Raw genomic sequence first — 9097 nt, forward strand, 5'->3', positions numbered from 1 at the left:
TAGGCCGGCAAGTAGCTTCACGCGTCCTGGTAATTACCCGACGAGGTCGAAGACTTCATGATTCGTCCTCCACCCGCTCCAAAATCGGGGTACTGTCAGGGCCAGGTGGACGGGCAGACCCAGGAGGTGGATCCACTGGGCCGAACTCCTAGATGGTGGTAAGGGGTCCGGTAGCTGGAGCACTATAGGCAGCAGAACAGTCCGTGCACAGGAGTATAACGGAGAAGTCCCTGGGACTACGGAGTCACTGGTGGTAGTCCGGGTGACGCAGCTCAGGTTCGGAAGCCGAGAAGATGTCAGGCGGGGTCCGGAACCTTTGGAGCGAGATGACAGGTCACCGCAGGGATCCGAGATGGTACGGACTGTCAGGATGGCATATGGACTGCGTTCGGGGTTCGGGATTCGGTCTGGACCGGATGGCGAGGCAGGCACGGCTCTACAAGAGAGATAGGTGAGTATATACACATATACACCAGGAGACCTGACTCCTAGCTTAAGAAACACGAAGATCAGGCCCCGCCCCCTTGGACATAAACCCCCTTTATACCCTGTACCTGTTTTGCATCATTTCCTGTTAATGGACGCTGGCCCTTTAAGAAAGGGTCAATGACCGCGCGCGCGCCCTAATGCGCATGCGCGCGGCCCGAGTGCCAGAAGCCAGAGCAGGAAGCTGCGAGGAGGAGGCAGCAGGGCCAGGATGGGGCTGTGAAGCCGACGGACGCCGGGTGCGGGGACCAGGACGCTGGGGACGCGCTGGCAAGGGGTGCTGGAGAGCGGGGAGCGGCGGTGACCGGACCAAGGAACCGGGAAGCGAGACGGGGGACCCGGGGAGCGTGACAGGTGAGCCGGAGGGCAGCACAGGGGACCCGGGGAGCGTGACAGTACCCCCCCCCCACGCCCCCCTCCCCGCAACCGGGACAGGAAGGCACGGATCAGCGGAGTACCCACATTCTCCCGGGGCTCCCAGGACCTATCCTCAGGACCATACCCTGCCCAGTCCACCAGGAAGAACTGTCGACCCCGTACGGTCTTCATGGCCACGATATCCCTTACCGCATAGATGTCGTCATCGGCTATAGGAGGAGGAGCCGAACTGGCAGCAGCGGAGAAGGGACCAAGGACAACCGGCTTGAGCAGGGAGACGTGGAATGAGTTGGGTATCCTCATCGTGGCCGGGAGCTGTAGCTTGTAGGAGACCTCATTGATCTTGTTGAGGACTTTAAACGGCCCGATGTAGCGAGGACCCAGCTTGTAGGATGGTATCTTCAATCGGACGTACTTGGATGCAAGCCAGACTAGATCTCCAGGAGAGAAACACGGAGGATCCAGACGTCTCTTGTCTGCGTGTCTTTTCATCCGCAGGGAAGCACGCCCAAGGGACGCCTTGACAGAGTCCCAAATGGTTGCAAAGTCACGGGCTACAGTATCAGCAGCAGGGACATCCGAAGAAGGGGATACAGGCAATGGGACGGAGGGCTGAAGTCCGTAAACGACATGGAAGGGAGAGCTGGAGGAGGACTCACTGACGTGGTGGTTATGGGAGAATTCAGCCCAAGGAAGAAGCGTGGACCAGTCGTCGTGATGGGCGTTGACATAGTGACGTAAGAAAGAGGTCAATATTTGATTGACCCTCTCCACTTGGCCATTAGACTGGGGATGGTATGCAGATGAAAAGTCCAGAGTCACTCCCAGATGGTTGCAGAGAGCCCTCCAGAAGCGGGAGGTGAACTGAGTTCCTCTATCGGATACGATGTGAGATGGAAAGCCATGCAAGCGGAAGATGTGATGTATGTAGGCGTCCGCGAGTTCCTGAGCAGAGGGCAATCCAGCCATAGGGACGAAATGAGCCATTTTAGAGAATCGATCCACCACGACCCATATGACTGTGTGTCCGGAGGACAATGGCAAGTCTGTAATAAAGTCCATCGCTATGTGTTGCCACGGAACTGAAGGTATCGGCAGAGGCAGAAGACGGCCATATGGCAGGTGTTTGGGCGTCTTGTTCCTGGCACAAGAGGAGCAGGCAGAGACAAAAGCAGCGACGTCCGTGCGAAGGGATGGCCACCAGTAATGGCGTACAATCGCACCCCATGTTCTCTTCTGACCAGCATGACCGGCTGTTTTCGAGGCATGACCCCAGTGTAACACTTTTTGCCTGTCTGTCTCAGAGACATAGGTCTTCCCGGGCGGTATCTGGGCCAGGGTGACAGGGGCCACCGGAATGATTTTGCTAGGACAGATGATGGGTTGGGTAGTCTCCTCCTCCTGCTCCATGGGCATGAAAGACCTGGACAAGGCATCAGCGCGTACATTCTTGTCCGCGGGTCGGAAATGGAGCTGGAAATCAAACCTGGCAAAGAATAAGGACCACCTGGCTTGCCGTGGGTTCAGTCGCTGAGCAGACCGCAGGTATTCCAGGTTCTTGTGGTCCGTGTAAATGATAACGGGGTACACTGCTCCTTCCAGAAGGTAGCGCCATTCCTCCAGAGCCAGTTTGACTGCCAAGAGCTCTCGGTCACCGATGGTGTAGTTGCGTTCAGGCGCTGAGAAGCTCTTGGAGAAGAATCCGCAAGTCACCATCTTCCCGGAGGAGGATTTCTGCATGAGCACTGCTCCGGCTCCTGAGGAGGAGGCATCCACCTCCAAGGTGAACTGGCGGTTTAACTCCGGACGGTGAAGTACAGGAGAGGAGGCAAATGCCCGCTTCAGCGAGCCAAACGCGGCGTCGGCCGCAGGTGACCAGTCCTTTGGATTAGCCTCCTTCTTGGTCAAAGCGGAGAGAGGAGCAGTCAGAGCCGAGAAGTGAGGGATGAACTGGCGGTAGTAGATTCCCAGGAATCCCAGGAATCCCAGGAATCCCAGGAAGCGTTGGATTGCCTTCAGTCCAGAAGGAGGAGGCCAGTTGAGAATGGAGGAGACCTTCTTTGGATCCATCTGCAGTCCGGTATCAGAGATGATGTACCCCAGGAAGGGGAGAGAAGACTGCTCAAAGACACACTTCTCATACTTCGCGTACAGACGATTCTCTCTCAGTCTTTGTAGAACCAGCTGCACGTTCTCTCTGTGGGTCTGGAGGTCCGGAGAGAAGACAAGGATGTCATCCAGATATACTACCACACAGAGGTAAAGAAGGTCCCGGAAGACGTCGTTCACCAGTTCTTGAAAGACGGCTGGGGCGTTACACAGGCCGAAGGGCATCACGCAGTATTCATAGTGCCCATCGCGAGTGTTGAACGCGGTCTTCCATTCGTCCCCAGAGCGGATGCGGACCAGATTGTAAGCACCCCGAAGATCCAGCTTGGTGAACACACGAGCTCCTCTAAGCCGGTCAAACAATTCAGGGATGAGCGGCAGAGGGTACTTGTTTTTTACAGTGATTTGATTCAAACCCCGGTAGTCTATGCATGGGCGTAAGTCGCCCTCTTTCTTCTTGACAAAGAAGAAACCTGCTCCAGCAGGAGAGGAGGATCTCCGGATGAATCCCCTTGCCAGGCTCTCTGTGATGTAAGTAGACATGGCCCTTGTTTCGGCTGGAGACAATGGATATATCCGTCCTCGAGGTGGTGTAGTTCCAGGGAGCAGGTCGATGGCACAATCGTAGGGACGATGTGGCGGAAGTACCTCGGATTCCTTTTTATCAAAGACGTCTGCAAAGGACCAATAGGCCGAGGGCAGCCCCGGTAGGTTCTCTGGAACCGGAGGTCGTCGGATGGGTTGTATGGTCTTCAGGCACTTCTCATGGCACGAAGAGCCCCATCGGGTGATTTCGCCAGTGCCCCAGCTGACTGATGGTTCGTGTGTCCGCAACCAGGGAAGTCCCAGCAGGATTTGATGGGACATGTGTGGGAGGACGTAGAGAGCGATGTTCTCGGTGTGCAGGGCACCGATACGCAGTTCCACCGGCTTGGTGATCCAGGAGATGGTGTCAGAGAGGGGTCTCCCATCCACAGAGGCAATCACGAGGGGCTTATCAAGTGGAGTAACAGGCACCTGGTACTTGTCCACCGTGGCCTGCTGGATGAAATTGCCTGCTGCCCCGGAATCGAGGTATGCCTCAGCCGTGAACCGCGTCTCTCCCGTTGTCACTTGCACAGTCCATGTAACCGGGTCTGAGAGAGTCCCAGCACCTAGGGTGGCCTCTCCTACCAACCCTAGGCTTTGGAGTTTCCCGGCCTCTCAGGACAGGAGCGTAGCAGGTGTGTGTCCTCTCCGCAGTAAAAGCAGAGGCCCTTGGCGAGCCGCTCAGCTCTACGTTGTTCAGACTGCCGCACTCTGTCGATCTGCATGGGCTCGTGGACGGGGACCCCAGCTGTCGAAGACTGAAGTACGGCGGGCTTCTGCGGAGGAGAGGAATGCCGTACCGGTCGTCTCTCACGGGACACTTCCTTGGATCGCTCCTGAAAGCGGATGTCCACTCGAGTCGCTAGGGTAATCAGGGCATCCAGGGTGGTCGGTACGTCACGACCCGCCAGCTCATCTTTAATTCGCCCCGAGAGTCCTTCCCAGAAGGCGGCGGTTAGGGCCTCGTTGTTCCACCCGAGTTCCGAAGCCAAGGTGCGAAACCGGATTGCGTATTGGCCCACCGTCAGAGTCCCCTGACGCAGCCGGAGAAGAGACGAAGCAGACGCGGAGGCGCGTCCGGGCTCATCAAAGGTGCCACGGAATGCCTGCAGGAAGTCCTGGATGTTCGTGGTCACAGGATCCCCCTTCTCCCACAAGGGATTCATCCACGCCAGTGCCTCACCCTCTAGATGGGACATGATGAAGGCGACCTTGGCTTGATCAGAGGCAAACAAATGCGGCAGCTGCGTGAAATGGAGGGAGCATTGGTTTAAGAATCCCCTGCAGGTCTTGGGGTCTCCGGCGTACCGGGGTGGTGAGGCCAAACGAAGTCTGGAAGTATCTGAAGAAGTCGCCACGGGAGCTGGAGCCGTGGCTTGACTAGTGGAGGCCCGGGATGCTGAAGACGTGACTGCCGCTTGTAGCGTGTTCAGGCGGGCGTCCACAGAAGACATAAATTGCAGCATGCGGGTCTGAGTCTCACGCTGGCGTTGGAGTTCCTCCTGTACGGCTGCTAGTGCTGCAGCGGGATCCATGGCCTGATCTTACTGTCAGGGCCAGGTGGACGGGCAGACCCAGGAGGTGGATCCACTGGGCCGAACTCCTAGATGGTAGTAAGGGGTCCGGTAGCTGGAGCACTATAGGCAGCAGAACAGTCCGTGCACAGGAGTATAACGGAGAAGTCCCTGGGACTACGGAGTCACTGGTGGTAGTCCGGGTGACGCAGCTCAGGTTCGGAAGCCGAGAAGATGTCAGGCGGGGTCCGGAACCTTTGGAGCGAGATGACAGGTCACCGCAGGGATCCGAGATGGTACGGACTGTCAGGATGGCAGATGGACTGCGTTCGGGGTTCGGGATTCGGTCTGGACCGGATGGCGAGGCAGGCACGGCTCTACAAGAGAGATAGGTGAGTATATACACATATACACCAGGAGACCTGACTCCTAGCTTAAGAAACACGAAGATCAGGCCCCGCCCCCTTGGACATAAACCCCCTTTATACCCTGTACCTGTTTTGCATCATTTCCTGTTAATGGACGCTGGCCCTTTAAGAAAGGGTCAATGACCGCGCGCGCGCCCTAATGCGCATGCGCGCGGCCCGAGTGCCAGAAGCCAGAGCAGGAAGCTGCGAGGAGGAGGCAGCAGGGCCAGGATGGGGCTGTGAAGCCGACGGACGCCGGGTGCGGGGACCAGGACGCTGGGGACGCGCTGGCAAGGGGTGCTGGAGAGCGGGGAGCGGCGGTGACCGGACCAAGGAACCGGGAAGCGAGACGGGGGACCCGGGGAGCGTGACAGGTGAGCCGGAGGGCAGCACAGGGGACCCGGGGAGCGTGACAGGTACTAGCGCAACGAGGGGGATATGACTTTCCCAATATATAGTCCAGAAAATCCCAAGTGTGAACCCTGAGAGCAAGCTCACTCCGTTAGCCATACGGGTGAGCGGGACCCGTTCAGTTTCAAGCGGAGAGGGACCGAGGTGTCAAGGTCACAGGCTAACAGGCAACACCATAGGGCACGGGATCCCGGCATGCTCCCTCCTTGCTACAGCGGTGCTAAGAAATCCGGTTTACAAGTTGTCAGTGTCAGCGTTATTAGACTGAGTGGGTATGCAGTGACCCTTTCCTCCCCAACGGTGCTGCCCTCTCACCATGACCAAGCCCCGGGGTATCTTTACCCTACCCACAGAGGGGTTAAACATCTGGCTGCCATTCCACCGCCACTGGGCGCTCCCAACAGCAGCGGTGGTATCCCACCTTACCACACACTGTGGGTGGCGTCACAAAACTCTAACCACAAAATCCCTTATAAATGCCCCCCTTTTAGTTCGAGTGTCCACGCTACCCCACTCGGGTCCGGAGACCACTCGAGCCACCGTGGATCCGGATCCGAGCGGCGGCCCGGCTGCTGACGCTGGGGCGGTACACTTGCACAGGGGCCCGTTTCTGTCTTTGTCTGCCAGTGCCTGTGATAATGTATAATATGAAGTTGACGAAGATGACTGCTCGGACCTTAGCTTCCTAATCAGCCATCAAGGGTAACTCCTAAAGAATCCCAGGGAAGGTGCAGCATAAAAAAATAAGTTAATCAAAATAGGTAGCATTCTGCCAGAGAATTGCACTTGGCTGAAAGGCTGTAATTCTAAACAGGGTCCACTTCATAATATCACCAGCAGGAAAGGAAAACCAGGGGAAGCTTTAAATCTTTACACCCGCCAGGTGATAGGGCAAGCTGAATTACAGCATGGAAAACACCTACTAGCAGAAAATAACTGAACACAAAACAAAGGAAGATCAGAACCTGGACAGAGACAGGACCTGACTGTGGGTCAGTGGAGAGGGAAACAGATCAGAGCACACAGGGTTATTGGATCAAATCTCAAGGTATGACAAATGCAAATTGAAAGAACTAATAAGAAATGTAAATCACATCGATATTTGGTGTGACCGCTCTTTACTTTCAAAACAATACAAGCAAAAATGTATACAACATTTATACATGCAATACTATCAGGCATTCTTCTGATTAGCTCCAAATTTATTTTCCACAAGGACAACAACCCCAAACATACAGCCAATGTCATTAACAACTATCCTCAGTTTCAGGCTACAGTTACACTTATGTGTGACTCACATGAGGATCATCCGCTGGCTCTTCTGACAATAGCTAGTCAACTGTATGTATTTCTATGCAGCTGACACAATCCCATCAGGAAAGTGGGCAGCCAGTCCAGGCAATGCAATCCTCGCGCAAATCACATGCAAGTATTAGTGACTGTGTCCGTCCTGGCCGTTTTATCTACCTTGCTAGTGACTCTGCCTCTCCTTCCTGCCATGTTTGTGCTAGAGAGTCTGACTGTCCATTCTGGCCGTGCCCTCTGCCTTACTAGTGACTATGCCTGTCCGTTCAGCCCTGTTGGTGCTAGAGACTCTGCCTCCCCTTCCCGCCTGTGCTGTCTGCCTCAAGCTACCCTAATGGTCCCTCTACACTTGAGACTCTGTCCTGTATGTTCCATTGTCCGCCCCTGCCCTGAGGGTCAGTTGCCACAGTCCCAGACTTTACCCCACAAAAGGGTAGGCCCTGGATCTCCCTATGGTCCAGTAGGTCCACTGTTGTTCTCCGCAGTGCCATCTCTAGCAGTGAGCATTACACTCATACTGAGAATAGGGGGACTTTCGGGGTCTCATACTGTATATAGGGGTACACTCATACTGAAAATAGGGGAACTTTCGAGGGGCTCATACTGTATATAGGGGTTATGTGTGCACTCATACTGTATATAGGGAAATGTGTGTGGGCTCATATTGAATACAGGGTGGCTATGTGTGGTTCATTATTTTATATAAGGAGATGTGTGTGGGCCAATATTGTATATAGGTGGTGCGGTGTGTGAGCTTATACTGTATATAGGGGAGCAAATAAGTGATGAATGTCTTTGTCATACAATGTATTATATCAATATCAGGGGTGTACATAGAAATCATAAGACCCCACAACAGAAGATCTAATTGGGCTACCCACCCACCCAAAAAAGAGAAAACTAAAACATAATATTCGTCTGGGTCACATAAGATCACATCTCATAACTTTACAGCCCTTACAAAGTAATTTTCTTCCTATTGAAGCGCATAGATTCCCCTTTCATTGCACTCATAAACTATGATGCCAACAAAAGTGCTCCACAAACACTGTATGATCCCTCAGAGTGAATTCCGCAACAGTACCCTCCAAACTCACAGCAAAGTATGGTGACCTCAACACAGTATGATCCCCAACTGTGAGCCCCACACATTCCTACATGCAGTATAATGGGCCTACATACAGTATAATGGCCCCCACACCTCTTCACACTGCATAATGGCCCCCAACAAACAGATATCAAATAGCCCTCCATAAAGTATAAAGGCTCTCTCATAGCCCTCAGCTGAGCTCAGTGATCGGCTGCAGCATTATTGTAATTCTCTATTAATTGGCCTCTCCCTTAGGGCCGTTTCACATTTGCGCTATTTTAACGGATTCGGGCTCCGTTACAAATACAGTACAGTTCATTTATTTACAGTGGAAGCGCGACATCGTGTAGACACAAGCGGGTACTGCATGACACACACACGCGCCATAGTAACGCGCTTCCACTGTAAATAAATGAACTGTACTACATTAGTGACGGATTCCGTTTGCGTCAAAACAACGCAAGTGTGAAACTAGCCTAACTAGACTATCCCCTCTCCAGTCCATCCTTAATGCAGCAGCCAGGGTCACCTATCTAGCTAATCATTGCTCGGACACTCCCACTCTGTGCCAGTCATTGCACTGGCTGCCCATACATTATAGGATCCAATTTAAATTGCTTGTTCTCACCCTCAAAGCTCTCCACATTGCGACAACCCCCTACATCTTCCTCATCTCTGTTTATTGCCTTACCAGTTTTCTACGCTCTGCAAGTGACTTTTGACTAACATCGTCACTAATCTGAACCTTCCACTCCCGACTTCAATACTTCTCCCGTGCTGCACTAATTCTCTGGAATGCTCTACCCCAA

Source organism: Anomaloglossus baeobatrachus, chromosome 12, assembly GCF_048569485.1.
Source record: "Anomaloglossus baeobatrachus isolate aAnoBae1 chromosome 12, aAnoBae1.hap1, whole genome shotgun sequence".
Taxonomy (NCBI): domain Eukaryota; kingdom Metazoa; phylum Chordata; class Amphibia; order Anura; family Aromobatidae; genus Anomaloglossus; species Anomaloglossus baeobatrachus.